At 42.7% G+C, this 23275-nt stretch overlaps 1 long non-coding RNA gene across 1 annotated transcript; it reads left to right on the top strand.

Annotated features, from left to right (window-relative positions):
• Positions 1-1495: 1495 nt before the first annotated feature.
• LOC131280559 (uncharacterized) lies at positions 1496-11954 on the top strand. Its single transcript, XR_009188182.1, has 2 exons — positions 1496-1771; positions 7125-11954. It is a non-coding gene; the product is annotated as an uncharacterized lncRNA (long non-coding RNA).
• The last annotated feature ends 11321 nt before the right edge of the window (positions 11955-23275 follow it).

The following is a 23275-nucleotide window of genomic DNA, read 5'->3' as shown; positions in this document are numbered from 1 at the left end:
TTCTGTTTCTTAGTATAGCTTATAAATTTTTTATGGTGTCTAGTCATGTGTTTATCTTGATGGGCTTATTCAGATAGTTAGCTTCTCTTTCCTCCCTAGGATTTTATTTTGTTTTGCTTTGGTTTAAGGTTCCTTTTTGATATTTGGCTCCTCTATATCTAGCCTTGTAGATGTCATTTATCCCTTGAAAAAATATATTAAGACCATAGAAAATGAAGGAGAGAAGAAAAGAAAAAGAATAAAGGTAATAATCTTTAAAAGATAGAAAAGGAAACATACAAGAGCCAGCAAAATAAATAATAGTGAAAAATCATAAAAAATATGAAGGAGTAAGAAAACAAAAGGTGGAATAAAAAAATGAAACAAGAAAAAATAGAATAAACGACCAGAAAGATGAGAAGAAAAAAAGAAAACAAAGAAAAGAAAATGAAGTCCAAACAAGAAAAAAATGGGATGAAAGAAAAGCAATGGAAGAGGGGAAAATGAAAGAAAAACAGAAATAAAGAAACCAAGGCAAAAAAAAAAAAAGGGGGGGGGGGAAACAAAGAAAGAGAAAAGAGAACAAATGAAAACAAACAAACAAAAACCCCAGGAAAAACAGCCTTCCCTTTTAGGCCCCAAAGAACCGTCTTAGGCTGCTGGTGCTCATCAGTCCCCCTGCAGCCTGCCCTCCAAAGATAAAGTATCTGGTTTTGTTGCAGCAAAACCAGGAGTTCTGAACTGCAGAAGAAACCCAAAATGGCAATTGGAGAGGTGGAGGAACAGATTTATTACATGTGGCTCCAGAGGGAGTAAATCTCCAAATTCTGAGCCCTGTTTTTCTTTTTCATAGGTTTATATAGGATTTTATGTGGGATCAGCATGACTTTTGCTCATTGGCTAACACGTTGCTAGACAAAATTTTGCAAGCGGGGTTACAGAAGCAGAAGGCAGGTGCAAGGTGGCGGGCTGATTTACAGAAGCAGGGGGCCGGAGTGGTTTGTTAGATTACAGAAGTGGGGGACAGGAGTTGCTTGCTTGAGATTGTCCTGCAAGGCCATGTTTCCACAGGCTGATTTACAGAAGCAGGGGCAGGAGTGGCTTGTTAGATATTTTTTCTGCAAGGTTATGCTTTTTATTTCTCAACAGTTTTAGCAAACAAAATAATTTTTTAAATGATAAAAAATAACAGATTGAAAAACCAAAGCAAACAAAGAAAACTGTCTATAAGTTCCCTGTAATAAGGCACTGGCTGGGTACCTGACAACCCAGTGGATCACTCTTTGGATCCCTTCTCTTAGGAGCTACCAGGTATGGAAACAGAGACCTCGTACATGTGAGGCAGGGGTTCCCACCCTGAGCTACACGCGTTCCACGGGTTAGATAAGTTTCTTCTCTGGTCCTATCCACCCCTTTTCTCTCCAGCACGTGGGGCTTCTAACAGTTTGCTGTCTCTGCTGGCTTCCTCCTCCGCCAGGCTGGTTAGCACCTTTCCCACACACCCGCTCACTGACCCAGTTCCTCTCTCTCCCAGGGCGGCTGGGTGTCACAGCCTGCCTGATCAGATCCCTTCTCATGGGGCCACTTCAAGACAGGCTGGGGTCTCTTGTTTGTTTGTTTTGAGTTCCAAAGGGGGCTCAGCTAGCCATACTCACTGAAGAGAAAGAAGCCACTCTGCCCTCCACCAGATGCCTCTTTCTCCCAGGAGGGAGAACGTTCTTTCCCTCTCTTTCCCGCTCAGTTGGCTATTCACTTTGAGGGTGGGGTGTATGTGCCGTTCTCAGCCACAGAGGTGAGTAACTCATGGTTTCCGTTGTCTTCTTTGTCTCTCTGTCCCTCTCCTCCTGGATAATGTGCGGCTCTCTCCTGGGCTGCAGATCCCCAAAGCAGCTCCTGGGACAGCTTTATGCCCTTCCTCTGTTGTTTTTGTGAAAGAGTGGAGCCCTGCCTACCTACTTCAATGCCATCTTCCTAGAAGTAGTCCTAATGTTTGATTTCTTAAATTGAATGGTATATACATGGATGCTTATTGTTCTTCTTTATACGTTTTGTATTTCTTAAAAAAAATTTTTTAATCAAATTTGTATTTACTTTATGTTCTTAAATTGAGCTCCCCTTATTTACTTGGGGTATAAAAACTTTATTTAACTTTAAACTATGCCACCTCTGAAAACTGAAGAACTATGGGAGCAATGGTACAAGGAAACATCATTTGTGTGTCTACTGTGTGCCATCAGTACACTGGGTTGTCTTTTTTTGCATGTGTTTTTTTTTCCATTTAATCACAACAGATTCACAAGGTAATCTACTCATTTTAAGAATGGTAGAAAGATTTTGAAGTTAAGTGATTCCCCCAAAGTCATTAACAACCATAACTAATGTGACTAAAATGTTTAGATTCTACAATATGCTAACGAATAGGTCTCCATGAAATTGATTGTTTTTATATCGTCCTAGAACACTCAGACCTGTGACTTTTTTCCAAAATTTGTAGACTTCATGTTATTTTTTACTTTTTTTCAATAATGCATATTTTACCTTGTGATAAGCTGGGGAAGCTTGCCCCTCTCCATCTCTATGCTATAATTATAGGAAAAATGCTGAGGCATGTATCACATCACTAAGAGGTAAAAGGTCATATCCAGAGTGGGAGGTGGAGATTTAATTTCCAAAACAGGAATAACTGTCAAAATTAGTCAAGAATGTGAAATTTTTCCCAAAACCAAATTCTGTCAAGAATAAGGAGAAACAGTAGAGAAATGAACAAATTATTAATTACATAACACAAATGGCCAATGAATGTAGGAAGAATATTCAACTCCACTGCTAAACAAAAAAATTCAGACCAAAATCATGAGTTACTATTGTTTTAACCTATCAAATTAGAAAAAAATAAAATTATAGCTCATATTCTGTGCAGCAAGAATAGGGTGGCATGCCTATTGCATAAATTGATTCAACATTTCTGGAAAGGAACTGGACAATATATATATAAAGAGGCTTGAAAATGTTTATAACCTTTCACCCAGTTATTCCACTTTGAGAAATCGAGCCAAAGGAAATCATCACTTAAAATCAAAATGTTTTTACATACAGACTTTTTCATCACACCACAGTAATAGTGAAAAAATAAGGAAAAAACCCATACATGAGAATATATATCAGAATAAATTCCCAACAAGAGGGGAATAATTGGATTTTTTTTTAAAGAGCATTTTCAAAGAATAAACTCTTACTTAATATGCTTGGAGAAACTGAGACTTTTCAAAGTCTAAGAAAGTTTATCAGTGGCAGAGCAAGATTTGATCCCATCCCTGATTGACTTCAGAATCCATGCCCTAAAACCATGACATCCACATTTCCTGAAGAGTTTTCTTGGCAAAGCCTGGAGAGGTGCCAGGTGGAGCATGAACAAGGTAGAGTGTTGAGTGTTTGGTGACAAAACGTTTTCCTGGTTTAATAAGATTGGGAAATGCTAGCTAACCAAACTTAAACATATTTCTCTTGATAAACTAATGTGCATCATGAACCTCCAAGAGATTATGCTTTCTTTTTTTCACTTTTTTAAAATAAAAATTTTTAAATTAAATTTAATAGATCACATAGAAGGTTACATTAAAAAAACATAAAAGGGTCCCATAAAAATCTCTTGTGGGGGGGAGGGTGCAGAGCAAGTTTATTGAGCTAAACTGCATTAATGCAGGAACAGCAGCAGAAGAGCTTTCTGCTCAAAAGGATGCATTGGGGGAGCAGCTTCTATGGCTGCTTGAGGCAAAGGAAAGCTATATGGAGAATGAGGGACAAGAAAGGGACCATGGTTTATGCTTGGTACATGGATCCATGCATTACTTGTACTTTGGGGCTAGGGGCTGGGTGTCCTTGACGCCCAGTTAAAGTTAGTTAGCAAGCAGGATGTTGATGTAAGTTTGTGGTCTTCTGGTGAAGATCAGTAGACCTTGCTGGTGTCAGCTTGAACTCTTTGTTACAGTTTTTCTTTGCAGACTGGGGCAGGGCGATTTATCAGCACAGGAGATGATCTTTTTATATGCAACATTTCCCAAATTTATTTAACCATGGAACCCTCTTTTCCAGGAATATCCCTTGTGAATAGTTTCTCTAGAACACGTTTAGGATGCACCTCAGCATCCAACATTGTTGTGTATCACAATAATCTCATCCCTGGAGTCGCAAATAAGAGTGGCAGGCAAGGCGGGAAGTGGACATGGCTCAACTGATAGAGTGTCCGTCTACCATATGGAGGGTCCAGGGTTCGATCCCCAGGGCCTCCTGACCCATGTGGTAAGTTGGCTCACGCACAGTGCTGCCACATGCAAGGAGTGCCGTGCCACACAGGGGCGCCCCTGTGTAGGGGTGCTCCACATGCAAAGAGTGCACCCTGCAAGGAGAGACCCCCTGTGTGAAAAAAGCTCAGCCCATCCAGAAGTTGTGCTGCACACTGGAGAGCTGAAGCAGCAAGACGACGCAACAAAAAAGAGACACAATTTCCCAGTGCCGCCGGATAATGCAAGCAGATGCAGAAGAACACACAGACTGTGGAATGATTTATGCTAGTGGTGGAGTTAGGTCATTGATAGAAGCTGTCTTGCTAGTAAAAGTAGGATTTTGCTGATACTTTCTAAAATAAAACATCACTCTTTACGATGAAAACGTCAGTCTCCGAGCTCTCCTCACTTATTGTATTCCCAATGGGGAGATTTTTTTGCTATGAAAACTTCAGAGAGAAGACAGACAAATGGGAGTGGAAGGGCTTTGCCCACTTTATCAGCAGAACAGAGATGTACCTATAAATTTTTCAGACTACATACTTTCCATGAAAAAGTTAAATGTCCCAAAAAGAAGGTTCGCTTTTCAGGAGTCCACGCATGGATCATCTCTTGGCATGTAATATTAGACTTGCCTGTCTCAGGAGATCAGCTGTTGGCATTACTGCTTCAGGGAGAGACAGAGCAGGGGAAGGGGCAAGGAAGGGGTGGGAGGCTGCCTGCCAGCTGTCACAGGTGCCAATGCACCTGTGTGCTACCCTGAGCTTTCTGAAGTTCTGTCCCATCCAGGATACCTCCAGTCACTTGAATGTTGGTAAAGGGAAATACACCTCTTCTTGGCTTTGGCAAAAATGCCAAGGGATGCCAGCTAGTTTTTCCACTTGGACTCTTGAGAATGCTAATATCAACTGTTCTGGAATGCAGATAATCCTAGAAAGAGTAGGTGGATTTTATTTTCCTACTCTTCCAGCCACCCTCCAACCAAGCTTGCTTTCTTTTCCTAGCAGAGGGGTCCTACATCTCCTCTGTATCTGGCCCCTCCATGCAGCCAGTACTGATGACCAAGTTTATTGGTTTCCTAGGTTGTAGTAACAAAGTACCATCACCTGGGCAGCGTAAAACAATAGAAATGTATTCTCTCACAGTTCTGGAGACTAGAAGTGGGAAATTAAAGTGTTAGCCGAGCCACGCTCCCTCTCAAAACTCTAGGGAAGGATTCTTCTTTGCCTCTTCCAGGTTCTACGGGCTCCAGGTGTTTTGGCTTGTGTTCATGGCTTGTCTGCCACCACCTTCGCATGCCGTTCTCACTGTGTCTCCTCTGTGTCTGTCCCCAGATCTCCCTCTCCTATCCCTAATTAAAATACTAGGCATTGGATTCAGGGCCCACCTAATCCAGTATGACCTCGTCTTAATGTGACTGCATCTCCAAAGGCACTCTTTCAAAATGAGGTCTTATTCACAGGTCCTGATTTAGGACCTGAACTGATGTTTCTGGGGAGCACAATTCAGCCCTCTGCACCTGTACTCTTCACTCAGCGCATCTATGCGATGTCCAAGTCCTTGACTATGGCCACCCGCCCTGTGCCTTCCTCGTCTTTGCTAGCTGACTTTGTTTCTCATCTTCCTTCTTACTCTCCTTCTAGATCCCAAAGCGAGACCCCTTTCCTTTTTTACTGTTTGTACCTTCCTAATCATTTTTAGGGTAAAACTCCCTCTTTAATCCCCTCCCCAGCCCCGACCTGCCTCAGTCTGGAGGAGGAGGAAGCTGTAGGAGAATTTACATGGGTGCTGGCATCAGGCAGACCTGGGTCAGATACCAACTCAGCTGCTGGATGTACTTGGGCAAGTTATTTATTCTCTCTGGGCTCAGGTTCCCCCTTCTGTACAACAGCTACTTTGCAGGTTCTGGGGAGAAACGTGTATACAAAGTACCTGATACGTGGTGCTAAATACATGGTAGCTATTATTATTGTCATTACTTTAATTGTTATTCTTATTTCCATCTGCTGCTGACCCTTCTCCCTGGATTTTCTCACTTGCCATGTTCCCAGGCATCGCCTTCCCCTTCTCCGTCCCTGTGTTGTGGAATTTAAGAGAAGTTCAATTATTCGAGTATAGAGAGGCCAGGACTCAGGAATGATTTTGAGAAGGAAAAATGGTTTATTGACCGCCGGCCGGACTCGGGAGCTTTCAGTTTGAATCCCGAGCCCCGAACAAGATTTTCAAACGTCTTTTATACAGAGAGGAAAGGCCAAATGGTCCCTTTGTTTCAGTTCTCAATAGGCTTCAATTAGCATATATCTCTTTCACATCTTAGGTAAGCTTTTAGCAAGGACTCCAGACATTTTAGATAAGCCTTGGTTTTTGCATTTCCCCTAAATACTTAAAGTTTATAGCCCTTGCTTTGTTAAACATTTCCTGGGACTGGAGCCTGCTGGTCCCTAAGAGCAGGACTGCAGCCTCTTACCGTTTCACACCCACAAGTCAAACAACTTAGTTATCTCTGAAGAGACAAAGAGCCTTCCACCCATAGCCCACATCACCTGCACAGGGGCACTGATCCTTAGCCTGAACGGCTCTCTCTCTTGGCCAAGGCCACGGCCATTTAGTTACTGCCAGTCCCCTTCCCAGCCACTTGACCCAACAGGTCACATTATTTACTAAAAGCCAATTACCGCTAAATGAGATTGGGAGACTTTTGCATAATTAAGTCGCCACTTCCCTTGACAAAAAGTGAAAACGCGGGGACTTTTGGTGGAACCGGGAGTGAGGACTTTAGGTGCTCTATCAATTTCTTCAAGAGCTAGGCTTCTTGCCAGATATCTCCACAGCAAAAGACGTCTTTCTCTGTTATTTTGACAGGAACAACAGATTGCAGACTAATCCTCTATGGCGAGAATGTGGAGAACTCCTGGTTTGGCCCGGAATTTGTTAACCTGGGGAACCTTGGTCCTTCCTCACCTGCTGCCCCCGTCCACTTCTCCAGAGAACTCAGTTCCCCTCGGGAGGGTCTGGCGCAGCCGCAGGCTGCACCGAGCCGATGGTCAGACAGGGAGCTGCCTCCCTTGCCAGAAGAAAGGAACACCAGGCTCCCTCCCTCTGCTGGATCAGCTATTTCCCTAGCCCGAAGGACCTCTGCGAGTCAAGGCCCCTCACCGCCTGGGCCACTCTGATTCTGCACCCTTGCTTCGCACGCTACCTCCCACCCCCACCCCAGCCCAGTTCCCGTCACTTGCTCTGGCCTCTTCAGAAAAGCCACCCTTCTGGATGGGAAAATCAGGCCTTGTCCATTCCCTTCCTACCTACTGCCCTCAAAGGCACAAGCAAGGAGTATTTCTTCATGAGCAATCGCCTTCCTTGGCACCAGCGCCTGAGCGGGGGAACCACCGGTCTCGCAGGACTAGGAAGGCAGTTAACAAAGCTGTCGCAGTCGGGCTGTCGACTCTCTCAGATAGACTGTGCTGGAGACTTCCCATTCTCCTCTTCTAGAAAACCTGCTCTGCACGCTGGACTGAGAGAGGCAGCTCGACCTCCCGCGTGGACCATGGTTGATTGGCTAATGGGTGGACGGGGCGCAAAGGGGAGCCAGTGAGTCCGCTGACCCACGGACTGTGACTCACGGGGCGAGCCCATCACAGAGGAGTGGGGAAGTCCTATCTGAGCCGATCAGACTTTCTCTCAGGAATTACAGCCCAGACCCACAAGCTCGTTGCTGTCAGGGGTGGCCGGGAGGCTGTGAGATGAGGAAGCAGAAGAATTTGGTCAAGGTAGAGGAGGAGGGAACAAAGGTATGGAAAGAAGCAGTGACAGGACAACATGTGCAGACAGACGAGAGAGAATTACCCCAGTCGGGGCTTCCAGCATCCAGCTCCACTCTGTGAGCTGACCCTACCCTTCAGTCTTTGTCCAATGAGCTTCTACAGAAACTTTCCTTAAAGCCCCTTCAGACTGGAGCTAATTTGAACAAGGTTTTGGTTTTTGGTAACCAAAAGAATCATGGCTAAAGCATAATTTCCCCCAAATAGATTCCTATGTCTAAAAATTCTCCCAGGCATGCTTCCCTGCCCTCTGGGGCTTCAGTTAGTTTGTCGGGGATAGTAAACACAGCGCTCTCTTGTTCAACATTTCCTTCGTGCAAGGCAGCGTGCTAAGAGCTGTTCACACATCATCTCGTTTCTTCTCACAGCAGCCCTGGGATGTGCTATTATTATTCCTGTTTTACATGTAAGAAAAAGGAGACTTGGGTTAAGTATAATTGCCCAAGGCCATGCTCTTTCCAAGCAGCAAACCCAGGGCTTGGACTCGGTCTGTGGGATTCCAAGTCGGTGCTCCCGACCACGCCCAGAAAGTTGACTTTTGTATAGTCTGACACAGAAGGAGGAAGCCACATAGTCGTTACCTGCAAGCCTGGGCTTACAGGTATCCAGAGGCCGTCCCAGAAATGGTGAACATCTCAGGGCTACAAAGTCTCAGTGCTACGAAGTCCCAAGGTGGGACTGAGAACTCTGGGAATGACCCGAGTCCCTGGTCCCAAGCCTGGTGACCATGGGTAAGTCTCAAAGGAGTCTCGAAGGAGGGCATATATATACAAGCCCTCCCCTACCCTCTGCTCATTGCAGGCTTTGGGAAGGAAGTGTGGAATTGAAAGCACGTTAGGAAAGGCAGCTAGAACTCCAAATGTACCTACGGTGCTGACGACCTTTTGAGGAACAATTCCTAAATATATTGAAAGAGAGAGAGCAATTTAGTTTTCAATAAAGTCCTCTCCAATTTATAATATGTTAAACTTAAACACCTCTTTTTAAAAAATGAACATTTTCTAAAATAATTTCCTGAGGATTATTTTCATTTTTCAGGCTTCTGCTTTATTAAGAGACAACACGCAAAATTCGTTCACTGGTGCGGGACAAGATAAAAACAAATGCAAGTTAATGCATTAATGAAGTACGGACCAGCATACTTACTAAGGTGTTCAGTAGCCAATTCTGATCAGCCATTATTGATCAGAGTATCTTTTAGCATAATAATAGAGATGACATTAAATAAAAATATCTTATTTTCAAAAACACATTTACCTTTACAGGGTAGATAAATGACTGACATTGGGGATCAGTGCATAATCTAACTAACATTCCTGTGGGAAGGATGGCAGTGATGCGGGCAGATAGCAACTAAATGTGCACTGGAGGTTGTTGTTGTTTTTAAGTAGGGCTGTAATTACAGGGCTACTAGGGATGTGAAGTTTATAGTTGAGGATTCGTCAGCAATTTTATTGTAATACTTAGTGAGATTAGTCATTTCAGTTGTTCCTTTTCTATGCCAAAAATGGAAGACAGCTGTTTGTGCTTCAAAACTGCTTTTTAAAAGAGCGAGCTCTCTGTTTATCAAGAATATTTTGCCAGCAGAGAAATTCCTTTTAAAGCTCTTTGCATAGTCAAAATGACATTAGCAGGAAAGGTTGGTTTAGCAGTTAATTCTAAATAATGATAAGGAGATTAAACGTGGAAATGCCATGGAGGGATGATGATATATACTATCTATCTGGATTCACAGATTTTCCAGTTCTGATCTCCTTCTCCAGCAAGGTATTTCTGATAGCACTAACCAGTCCTTAAATTCATTTCCTGAGCTACGAGGACTGCATACGTACTATTTAGGGACAATTCTGTGGCAGCTACAACAGAAACGAGGAGAACTCTGAGGTCTAAACGTACAGCCTGTCCAAGAACAGAGCGCCAGCTTCTTTTGTAAAGCTGTCTCTCTTACTGAATCAAATCTTACTCCAGGAGCTATTACTGGCCTGGATTTATTCATCTTCCAAATATAAGCTTCAAGGATTTGTTTCCACGAGAACATTAAATATTTGCAATCTAACAGGCTAAAAAGGTTGAGGCTGGTTTAAATTTTAAACAAAGTCCGTATTTATCATTTGTTCTTTTTCCAACTTATCAAGTTTCTCTAAGATAGGCAATACTTTTCTCTCCTCTCTGAAGTTCTGAAGATTATTCCAGAGGTGCCCAGCTGTAGGACCTGGTCATTTCCACCCAATGAGAGCCTCTAGCAGGCAATCTTTCCTCCAGAACTCTAGAGACTTTGTCAGGTCTTCCTTGCTCCTTTTTCCCAACCCTGCTCCCCCTCCTTTTCCTTTCACAGTAGTTACTCCTCAATAAAACTTTGCAATCTTTTTTAATAATTTTTTTTAAAGAAGCTTTAGATTACATAAATGTTACTTCAGAAATATAGGGGATTCCCATATGCCCCACTCTGCCCTCCGACACTTTTCCACATTAACAACATCCTTCATTAGTGTGGTACACTTGTTACAATTGATGAACACATATTGAAGCACTGTTACTAACCATGGTTTATAGTCTACATTATAATTTACACTCTGTCCCACACAATTTTATAGGTTTTGAAAAAATGTACAATGACCTGTACCCATCATTGCAATGTCATGCAGGACAATTCCAATGTCCCCAAAATGCCCTATGTTACACCAATTCTTCCCTCTCCCTCCCCTCAGAACCTCTGGTGGCCACTGCCTTTATATCAATGTTACAAGTTCTTCCATTGTTAGAATAATAATAATAATGCATACTTTAGTCCATAGTTGCATTCCACCCTTATGTGTGTTAATTCCTCAGTCTTGAGGATTTGAGGATGTGTATGCCCACTTTGTTTCTGATTGAGAGAAGGCATAGATCCCATGGGGCAGATGGAACTATCTTGCTTGCAGTTGTAGATACTGCTTTTTGGAATGGGCATTATCCATCATCATCCTTTTGTTAGTTGTCCTGGGCGAGTCCAGGGAACTGGAGAGTAGGTGTTGTAGCTCTGCTGAGATTCAGGACTCAACCAAAAAACAACCTTTGCAATTTTAACTCTGTCTCAGAGTCTGCTTCTGGAGTTCCTAAACTGCCATGGTACGAAAATGTTAACAGAAGTCAGGAAGGCATTGGGGCCAGAGATCTGTGTGTGTATTTGGGGAGTATATAGTTCCTCAAGGAAATGATGATGAGTAATCCAGTTTGAGTTCCACTGCCTTAAGTGATACATGCACTGGCAAGGCCAGGAAAGATAAGGATCCAGTGAATGAGAGAGGCCAGAGAAGAGCAATCCAGTGTAAGCCAAGGAAGCAGAGAGGACTAGTCCTTCATCACTCCTCAACAGAGAGAGAGAACTTAGTGGTGACGCAGCGGGGAAATTCGTATCTTGCACTCAGAAAAACTCAGGTTGAGTCCTTGCTTTTGATGACCTGTGGGGTACGGGGTCAGGTCACTTCACCTGCCTGCACGTCCTGTGTTCACTGGAGGTGATTCTGCTGCCCACTTTGCATAGCAGTTACGGGGAATCAAGTGAGCCCACGCTCGTGAAAGTGTCGTGTCGGCTGGACGGCCGTGCGAGAATGGAAGGTATGGTCATGCCACAGCTGAAAGGCCAACGGTGTACTGGTAGTCTCGGGGTACCAGCACCACCCCCTCTGCTAGACACTGAAGACGTGCAGAGCTCCTCTACTCTGGGGGGGTCGACATCCCCCTACACACATTACTATCGCCATGCCCAGTGGAAGTACTTCTGCTCAGGTTAGCAGATCGCGTTCTTTTCAAATATTTATCCATTCACTGAGGTATTTAGCATTTAATTGGTGATCCTGGCACAAAATATACCTTCAATAAACATTGTTTAATTGAGTGAATTGATCCCTTAATCATTTATTCTATTAGTTTCTACATGCTTGATGACAAATCCCTAAACTGTTTTATGATACTGTACTATCCTCTTCTCTTTTTTTTGTTAATTTTATTATTTTATATTTTACGTTAGTTTTATTTTTTATTTTATTCTTTATTTTCTTTTAAATGTTACATTAAAAAATATGAGGTCCCCATATACCCCCCCACCCCCCTCACCTCACCCCTCCCACATCAACAACCTCTTCCATCGTTGCGGCACATCCACTGCACCTGGCAAATACATTCTGGAGAACCGCTGCACCGCATGGACAGTGGTCCACATTGTAGTCCACACTCTCCCCCCATCCACCCAGTGGGCCACGGCAGGACACACAACGTCCAGCATCTGTACTATCCTCTTCTTTATATCAGAGAACATTATTTAGCTACTGGCTGCTAAGCAACATGCTAGCTACCACCTTCATTAGGAGATAAGGACTTGGATTCAATGTCAATTTATCAGGATAGCATGAAAATACTCTTTGACTTTAACTTGTCTTTAATAAATTTTATCCAGAAAATGTTATTTAAGACTCTAAGGTATTTCTTAGGCTACATGGTCTTAAAAAAAGTAATTGCCTTCTAGACATGGGGCAAGGGTTAGAGATTGCCTTCTATTTTTGTTTTGTTTTCCACCATCCCTTTCCCCAATTTCATCAGATACTAACACTCCCACTTTTAGGAAAAATCTCTCCACTTGGCCCTGATGGAACCTGATGGAACTGTCAATCAGAGCAACTCGGCCCTGGCCTCAGGGTGGGCCCCCAGCCCATGTGGGATCCAGTGTGACACTCGTCCCCCTGGCCTGCCCCAGGATGCAGAGTTCCCCGAGCTGGGCTAGCAGAAGTCATTTATGGGCGGGTAACAGAAGATTGGAGCTCTCTCTTCCTCTGAGGTCAAGGCTGGACTGGAATAAATTTGGCCCAATCTGAGGTCAAACTCTTTGATCTCACCACATGGAAGTCTGTATGTGGTGGGAGCAAAGGAGGTCCAACCCCAAAGAAGAAGAGCTGAGGGAGGAAGAAGAGGGCCTAAGAGGGAGCAGGAGAGAGGGGGTGACACAGCAAGAGAAGGTGAGGAAGGAAGAAAGAAGCAGAAGAAGGAGGAAGAGGGGGAGAAGGAGGAGTAGGATTGAAGAGAGGGGAGAGAGGGAAGAGAGAAGGGAGGTGATCGAGAAAAAGGGAGACAGAAGTAGGGTTACAGAGAAGAAAGGAAAAGGGATATAATAGGAGGAAAGAGAAGAGAGAGATTGATGAGGACAACTGTGCAAATACACTGCAGAATTAACAAAGTGAAATGTTTTCAGCATTACCATGTTGACTTATTTGCTAAACTCCTAAAGACTATTAAGAAAGTACATTTTGTAACTGAGAAAATAACATACTTTTTGAGACTGGAGGGTATAAATAATCATAGAGTAATTTAAGGATTATGAACAAGGCAACTTTTGAAACACTATGCAAAACAAGGCAACACCACTATTTTTCCACCTTGTATGATTTGGTAATGAAGATTCCTCAGTCAGAAAGAACATCTTGTTATTCCACTAGTGCCTTGGACATAGTAGGTGCTCAATAAATGTTTGTTAAATTAGCCCGGGATGGATAGACAAAATAAATACATTAAAGTTTTGGAGCCATGAAATTATATCCCCAAGGCTGCCGCTAAGACCTCATAACAAAGTGAGAAGTAGATAATGTTTGTCTCGGGCTTTCCGTGCCTCTACCTGCTGGATATTTTACCCCTTTCTGGCATACCCTGCTTCTCCCAGCTCTTTTCCCATTTCCCTAAAATAGAACCTGCTTTCAAAGAACAATTCAGGCAAGTGGATGTGGCTCAAGTGATAGGGCTTCCACCTACCATACGGGAGGACCTGGAGTCGATCCCTGGGGCCTCCTGGTGAAAAAGAAGGGAAAGCCTGCCCACGTGGCAAGTCAGTGCCTGCGCGAGTGCCTGCGTGGTGAGTCAGTGCCCGTGCACGTGAGTCACGCAGCAAGATGATGATGCATCAAAAGAGAGACAAAGGGGAGAGCAAGGTGAAGTACAGCAGAGACCAGGAACTGAGGTGGCCCAACTGGCAGGGAACCTCTCTCCACATCAGAGGTCCCCAGGATCGAATCCCGGTGAATCCTAGAGGAGAGAAAATGAGAAGAGAAGACAACACAGACAACAAAAAACAGCAGGGCGGGAGGAGAGGGAGGGGAGGAAATAAATAAATAAATAAATCTTTTTAAAAAATTAAAAAGGACAATCCAGCACTCATGCTGTAGAGTTGTTAAGAGCTGCTGGAACTTAACGTTCTCTTCTTCTAAGGGTGTTTTCAGAGGAGACCAAGGAAGCAAAGCCTTAGAGTCACAAAACGAATGTCTAATTGTGGACTGTCTGGCCCAGGGAGGCAGCGCAGGAAGCGTTGGGAAGGGCGGCCAGCGCAGGCGCGGGTCTCCCAGGACTGCCGGTGGCCCGTGGTCACCGCCCTCTCGCTCTGGGTGCAGAGTCAAGGGTCACGCTTAGTATTATTGAAACGCTGGCCCCTGGGTCCCAGAGGGAAACCCATCTGTTTGAGTCTGATTTCATTTGTTTATGTTTTGCATTTTTCTTATAGGAAAAGATGTTGCTTTTTGGGCTATGTCATGCCCACTGAAATCACTGTTTTCTAAAGCTTTTCATGGCCACCCGGAGAAGAACAAATTCATTACTATTCCACCACTTCAGAGAACTTATAAACAAATATTTCCTATTAATAAACTAAAAGCACATACAGAAACAAATGAAAGGCTCATAATGATCGGTTTTAGATTTATGTATCTTTTAAACACAAAGTTAAAAAACTTTTTGAAAAATAACCAGTTTTAGCCTGGCTGTAGAATTCTGTGAGTTTGTGTCTACCTTGATTGACTGGTAAGGAAAAGCATGCCTTTCTCTAATAATTTCGGGGTATTTTCTGGACCTAGGCCCATGAAGGTAGGAAGCATTCGTTTAGCTTGTCGACGCCGATGGACTGCTGGTGGCTGACCAGAGCACTGCATCGACAGGCTGTTCAAGCCACGTCCAGGCACCACAATTGACTATCAGCATCTGCCATGGGTGCAGAAGGGGAAACGACCGGCCCACCAGCCATCGGTGGAGTTTGCTTCTTGGCATTCATTCGCTCTTCTCCTGGTAATGAAATCCAGACTTCCTCTGGAAAAGCAACCCATCCTCCAAGCCAGGCTCGGTGCTTCGGGATAGGGGTACAGGAGGAGGCTGGGTCTGAGCTAATTGGTGCTTCCCGCACTCTTGGTTATGACGATTGGGTTACAGATCATCACCTGACCTGATCAGAGCCAGTGGGACTTTCGCTGTGGATACCGCAGCAAAGACTCAAACTCTCACTTTTTTTCTGCAGGATTCCAGCTTGGAAGGCTTTTATAATGTCTGCCTGAGAAGAGAAACAACTGGGATGAAGTGGAACCAAAATTGACAAAAGGAACTCTCCACAGCCACATCATCAAGCCCTGTTTAAAAAACCAGGCATGAAGCCAGATGGACTTTCTTGCTTTGCTTAAGCTAGCTTGGGTTTACCCCTCAGTTATTTGCAACAAAAACAGTCCTAACTGATACAATCATTAATAGTATTTTCTCCTCTGAAAGTAACCATTAACTAAAAACTTCTGAAATTAGTTTTACCTAAGGAAGACATTAAATGGAAACTGAGGATGAAGATTTGCTGATAGAATTTTACAGGTCTTTTCCACAATTCTGGGGCCCCAAGTGCCAGAGAACTTCTAAAGATTCCATTTTCAAGAAACATGAGCTTCAGGAAGATCTGGGCTTGTCTCCAACCTACCCTACGGGACATCCCCATTCCATTCTGAGAAACAAAAGGTGACTGGACTATGCGAGACAGAATCCCTAGAAGGCAACAGGTGTTTTTCTATCAAAGAGCCTCAATTCAATCAATATATACTTACTGAGCACATGCCACTTGCCAGACACTGGTTATGGAATTGAGTATTCAAGATAAAGATAAAATATAATGTCTGAAAAGCAGATGTGGCTCAAGCAGTTGAGCTCCTGTCTACCACATGGGAGGTCCAGGTTTGTTCCCAGTACCTCCTAAAGAGGATGAGCAAGACAGAGAGCTGACGCGAAGGGCTGGCCCAGCAAGCTGGCGCAACAAGATGACACAGGGAGATGATGCAACCAAGAGACACAGCAAGGACACACAACGAGGGACGCAACAAAGCAGGGAGCAGAGGTGGTTCAAGAATTAGCTGCCTCTCTCCCACATGGAAAGTCCTAGATTCGGTTCCCAGTGCCTCCTAAAAAACGAAGACCAGCACACAACAAACAGACACAGCAAATGCAAACAATGAGGGGGTGGGAAGAAGTAAATAAATAAAATCTTTTTAAAAAATTTTATATATATACATATATACACATATATATGATGTCTGACTTCAATGAGTCCATGCAGTAGCACAGATGCTACCCTGTATTAGTCATCCAAAGAGGTGCTGAGGCAAAGTATCAGAAATCTGTTGGCTTTTATAAAGGGTATTTATTTGGGGCAGAAGCTTAGATTTACCAGCCCATAAAGCATAAGTTACTTCCCTCCCCAAAGCCTGTTGCCACACGTTGGAGCAAGACGGCTGCCGACGTCTGCGAGGGTTCAGCTTCCCTCTACTCTTAACGCTGCATGGTCCCAGCTTCCTCCAATATCAGCTGTAGGCTGGGAGAAGTCTTGTCTCTCTTCCAGGGCTTGTTCTTCTCCAGGCTCAGGTGCTCTGTTCTCTCCATAAGGTCAGTCATAGACTATGAGACTCTCTCGCTTCCCAGGGCCTCTGCCATGTCTATGGAGCCATCTCTATTCCTCTGTGTTCTTCTGTGTGTCTACTTCCCAGAGTTCCAACATCCGAAACTCCGGCTAACTCCTGTGCCTTGTCATTTTCTCTGTGAGTCCCCACCCATCAAAGGGGCTGGGACTCAACGTCCCACTGGTGTGGCCCAACCAAAGCCCTGATCATAATTTAATCAAGTGAAAATGAAACCTTTGTAGCCAAGCTAGTCTAAGGGTATCACTAGTCCAGAGGAAAAGACCAGTTTACAAACATAATCAGTATTTCCTTTTGGAATTCATCAATAATATCAAACTGCCACATTGGCTGCCTGATCAGTATCCCAGCTGTGCCTGTTCCAGTCCTTGCAGAGAGAAGGGATTTGTCCAGATAATACATCAAGGATCAAACTGTGTGGATGGAAAAGATGGACCAGGGATTGTTTGTTACTTTCAATAACTCATTCACGCACACACAGTATTCAGTAAGAAAAGAGAAATTGCATCCCCAGAAATTTGCCTCGCAAAAGTGAGGTTTCCTGAGTGGTTTAGATTTGCTTCAGACTCACCAGCGATTGTTCTAAAAGGTGGCAATATCAGAACCTCCCAACCCCTTTTCCCAAAGAGGACCCTGTATCTTTATGGCATCACCACTTAGGAGCCCTATCAAAACAGAGAAGAATAACAACTCTCTCGAGCACTTCTCTCAGAGTTCCCTTCCCCTTCCTTTTCTTTTCTTTCTTTCTGGTACTGGGACCGGGGATTGAAAGTGGGACCTTGGGACCTTGTATGTGGGACGCCAGCACTCAACAATTAAGCCATTTGGCTTCCTGAGTTGTTTGTTTTTTTAATTTGTTTGCTTGCTGTTTGTTTGTTTGTTTTTAGGAGGCACCAGGAACCGAAACCAGGACCTCCCGTGTGGGAAGCAGGTGCTCAACCCCTGGAGTCTCATCTGCGCCTGCCTATCTTTTACCAAAGACAGAATCAGGAAGAGGAGGCCACATTTCTAGAATGAAGCCCCAATATGGTCTAACCCAAATAACCTTTCCAGACTCTGAGTTTTTCTTTTTTTAAAACTCACCTTTATTGAGCTTTAATTTGCATACAAAAAATGTAGCAATCTTAAGTGTACAATAAGATTTGACAAACGCACACAGTCATGTAACCACCACCGTAGTCATGATAGAAACCTGCAATGTCCAATACAGGAGCGCTGCGCATTCTGTGGCTATTGGTCACTAGAAACATGTCTCATCTGAATTGTCTCATCTGAATTCATGTCTCATCTGAATTGTCATATACCATAAGTGTAAATAGTACAGCAGATTTTGAAGACCTAGTATGAAAAAATAATGTAAAATGTCTCATTTATAAATTTTACATTGATTATATATGGAAATAATAATATCAAGTCAAATAACATATTATTAAAATTAATTTCACCTTTGCTTTTTCTTTTCATAATGTGGGAACTAGAATAGTCTTAATTACATAGATGGCTTGCTTTTGTGGGGCACATTGTATTTCTTTTGGACAGAGTTGATATAGAACATTTCTGTCACCCCAAAAAGTTATCTGCTAGCTCTTCCGCTCACTCTCAGCCCCTTGCAACAATGGATCTGCTTTCTGTCACTATAGTTTTACCTTTCCTATATCTTCATATAAATAGAATCATCTAGTACACTGTATTTCACATCTGCCTTCTCACACTTAATTTTTGAGGCTCATCCAGGATGGTGCATGTAACAGTAGTTCAATTCTTTTTATTGCTCAGTAGAATTTCATTCTTTGGATAAACCACAAATTGTTTACCCATTCACCAGTTTAACGGGCATTTGGGTTGTTACCTCTTTGAGCTATTACGAGTAAATATGCTATGAATAGTCAAATACATGGCTTTGTGTAGACATGTTTTCGAACCAAAATGAAATACATTACAATGAGTAAACTAGAATGAATAAAAATAGAAAGACTGACAATAGCAAGTGTTAATGAGGATATGAAGTAACTGGAATTCTCACTTCTAGCTGGTGGAGACACAAAATGATGCAGCCACTTTTTCAAAAACAATTTGGCAGCTCAAACATAAGCTTAGCATGAGATCAAACATATTTGCCCAAGAGCATTACAAACGAAGTTTTCCTTCTTGAGAAGAGTTAACTCTTGCTATGTCTCTCTCAGATACTTTGTATCTACAGAAACTTTTTTTAAAAATTTCCCTTCAAAATTAAACACCAATTTAGCCAGTAGAATTCTATTTACAAACTACTTTGTACAGACTATTTCAGAAAATGTGTCAAGAGTATATAAAGAAGAAACCAAAAAAAAAAAGAAATGGTTTTAGCATTTTAAATATTCTTAAACAATCTGTTAAAGAGAAAATTTACCAGGTGACCATCAAATATATTCTTAGACTTTATACCCAAAGCACAAGCGATGAAAGAAAAAGATAGATAAATGGGATTTCATCAAAATTAAAAACCTTTGTGCCTCGAAGGACTTTATCATGAAAGAATAAAAACCTACACAATGGAAGAAAATACTTGGAAACCACATAGTTGATATATTATATCTCAGAATATATACAGAACACATAAAGAAATCTTACAACTCAACAACGAATAGACAAACCACCTAATTAAAAAACAGGCAAAAGACTTGAATGGACATTTTTTCAAAGAAGACATACAAATGCCCAAAAAGCACATCGAAAGATGCTCAATATTATTGGCTATTAGGGAAATGCAAATCAAAACTAGAATGGCTAATATTAAAAACTGAAAAATTACAAGTGTTGGAGAGGATGTGGAGAAACCGGAACACTCATTCATTGTCAGTGGGGATATAAAACGGTGCAGCTTCTGTGGAATACAGTTTGGTGGTTCCTCGGAAAGTTAGGTATAGAATTACCGTGGACCTGGCCATCCCACTTCTGGGTATACACCCAAAAGAACTGAAATGATCTGATAGTTTTGAAAATGCTTTGTAGACTACATTTTTATACAACTATAAGTAATTAACCTAATGCAACATAACTATAAATGAATATAATTCTGCAAGTCCTCTAAGGTGGGAAAAAAATAACACAGGAATGCACCATAGTTAGTAGACTGACTAGAAAGAGAGGAGCCCACCCCCTCCAGCAAAAACATAGAAAACCAGGTAGAAAAGAAGAGATGCATTGCAGAAAAAAATAATCTGTTGTTTGTTTCTCTAAGGCTAGGTCATAGAAACATTGGATTTCATAAAAACTCAGAAGCCAATCATTCAGTCGTGACGTGGGCAAGAGAGCTGGAAGGACTGGAAGTCAAACTCACTAGGGACACAACAAAAGAAATCCAAGTTCCAGGTGTTTGAATAAATATTTTAGTTTAAAAACAAATCCCTCAAAAAATGCTTTGTTTCTTTTTAACAAACATCCAGATAAGAAGAGACTAAGTTGTATTAGATGCCTCCTTTGGTAAATTAGGTTGTGATTCAAAAATGCTTCAGACCCTTAGAAAATAATCCGATTTTACTGGGGAGAAAAAACAAAATTTTTTCTAACCAGGGAGCAGAATATAATAGATAATAAAGCAAGTATGAACTTGTAGGCCTCACATGCTGTCAGTGGCACCCAACTTACCCATGAAACTTGAGCACACAGTGAAGGATGAGAAGAACGGATGCCCACCCAGCACCCACACACTCATCCAGCCCCTGCCAAAGCCCACCCATCAGCAATCCCGGTGGCTTCCATGGCAAAAGAACTTTTAACAACCCTCCACAGGATTAAGAGTGAAACATAAAAGTGGCCACAATTCTCGTCAAAGACTGTAGATAAGAGTGGGTCTCCGTCTTACAGCAGCAGCAGCAGCAGGAGTCCCCTGGAAAGGAAATTTGCTGGGAACTTTGCAAATCTGTAGCTCCTCTTTCCACCGAGGAAGGTCCTTAACGCCCAAGGCCTTTGAAATTCAAGTTCAGGGAAATCGGTATTAACAAAAAGACCCAGCAAATCCAACCGAGTTTTCTTCAGAGTACAGTGGCACTGGCTGAAAATCATGGTGTGCATTCCATCTTCAAAGTGAGATAACACAAGAATGCCAAAAATGCAATGGAGCCGTCTCAAGTAACAATCTTGTCCCCGAGAGAGGACTGGGGTTTCCAGTTGTGGAATTTTCCACCCATTTATTCTTTTATTTTCCATCTTCTTTGTCTTCAAGTGTCAACTGACTCCTCTCAGTCACAGCTGTACAAATCCCAGGGTTCTTTTTTTTTTTTTATTGACATAAGATCTATACATTATTCATCTATTCAGTGTCACCCGAAGGAACTCCAAAAAAAGAAGCAATTTTATTTTTATTTTCCAATGAAATATTGAAAGCTGCTTCCCCCTTCCCCCCCCCCCCCCCCCACAAGAGACAGGGCAGAAGACTCCATCCATGATCCATGTAAATGCAAAACTTTTGGTCTGTCAGCACATGTGTGAATTTGATTTTGTAAAAATATAGACTTGTTTTTTCCTGTGATGCTTCGTGGTACTTGTGTATAAATATGTATCAAGTTCAATGGTTTTAGTAGTTTGCTAAGCCTTATGTACCCTGATACTACCAAGAACAGCCTGTCCTTTTCCTAGCAAATATTGACTTAAAAGGACACTTTGTTTACATTTGTGTGACATCCCTGATAGGAAACATGCACATACTGCAAGTTTTGTCTTCCTCTGACTGTAAATACAGTAGAACAGAAAATTCAAGAGGTGGCTCTGCATGAAGCAGCCACCTTCGCCCCTGGGTTATTGACTGAAAGATAACTCAGGTTAAGGTCAACGTGACCCTCACTTGCAGGCCCTTTGATCACAGCGGAGCTGGCGTGTGCCAAGGTCAGCATACACACCCATCTACCTCTCCCTGCATCCAGTTCTGATTCACAAAACTCCCACACAAAAAGAAGGAAGAAAACGATGAGAGCCACGGGGGCTGGGCTGTGTGTCAGCTCGTTGTACCTGCCACAAAGACAAGCTGATTATACGGTGTGAGGATAAGATTTCCCTCCAGGGGACGGTTCGCCTCTCCCTCCCCCTCCCTTCTGTTAATGGGTCATGGGAGACGTTTTAGAGTAGCGGGGAGAACCTCCACCCGCTCCCAACCCCCACGTGCCCATGCGAAGCCCACCTGTCAAGGACTGCCCGGTGAGGTCCTTGAAGAGTAACCCTCAACCCTAAAACCCAGCCCTGAGCCGGGAAGGTCAATGGGTGATCAGTTTCTCTGTCAGAAGATAAAAGCTACACTGTAAAAAAGGCAGGCACGGTTTTATGAGCAAAACAGAACTTTCTCAACGTCTCACAACCATCTCATTAACCAATGTTCTCTCATGATGAGTGATCATGGTTATTTACAGTCAGAAACAAAATATAGAGCTCGGTCTGCAGGCAAGTGGAGACAAGGCATAACAAAGGAAGAGTTAGGTGTGTGAGGGAAAAGATGAAGTGGACATACTTGAGTGCTTAATTCATAAGGAAGAATCATCAGCGCCAGCAGTGGTTTAACCCTTTTCGGTTTAAACATCCAGTAAATATGTAAACAATATTTATATGTATTTCAGCATCAATCCACTCTACAGGGCTTGACTTTCCATTTTCCTTAACATTTGGCTTTATTTCAAGGGTTATTAAACACAACTCATAAAACTTTCACACATGAAAAGGTGTAAATTTCAACATCTTTAGTTGTTTTTAAAAATAGGGGAGCAGGTGTCGCCCAGTTAGATGAGTGCCTGCTTCCCACGTTTGAGATCGCAGGTTCAATCCCAAAACAAAAAAATAAGAGGCATATGGAGGTCAAGTGGTTGAGCACCTGCTGCCCATGTGCAATAAAATTATTGATTTGAGGACAAATAATTTACAATTTGTGAAGATTTGGTTCTATGCTGCACCAAAGTATACCACTGAATTCCCTGGTAGGCATCTCACATGACAGATGGGGAGAGTTTCTGGGATCTCACCCTTCCTTCCAGGCTGGTAAGGAAGGTTGGCCATGCGCTGGCCGATGTAACTGAAATACAGAGCACCCAAATCATTCTCACTGCACCTCACAAGCTGAGCCTGATCTCTTCTGCAAATACTGTTTCGATGTTTTATTTGGGGACATCACCTTGTTATCTCCCCATTTCAGGTTGTCTTCCTGTTCATTTTAACTTGGTTTTGTCTGTATAAACACGTTGGGGCAAAGGAAAGAACTGTGGAATTTTGGAGCTCATACTCTTTGGGACTTTGTATCACTTTTGAGAAGAGGTTTTACTAAAGCAAATATTTTAAGAAGGTTAGGGAGAATGGGCAGTTACAGATTAATGGGTACAGTTTCTGTTCAGGGTGTTGAAAAAGTTTTGATAACAGACAGTGGTGATGGTAGCACGGCATTGTGAATTAACCAATACTACTGAATTGTATACTTGAAAGTGGTTAAAAATGAGAAATTATATAT

Source organism: Dasypus novemcinctus, chromosome 12 (assembly GCF_030445035.2).
Source record: "Dasypus novemcinctus isolate mDasNov1 chromosome 12, mDasNov1.1.hap2, whole genome shotgun sequence".
In the NCBI taxonomy this organism is placed as follows: domain Eukaryota; kingdom Metazoa; phylum Chordata; class Mammalia; order Cingulata; family Dasypodidae; genus Dasypus; species Dasypus novemcinctus.
Note: the sequence above shows the minus strand (reverse complement) of the source record. Positions and strands in the feature narration are given on the sequence as shown.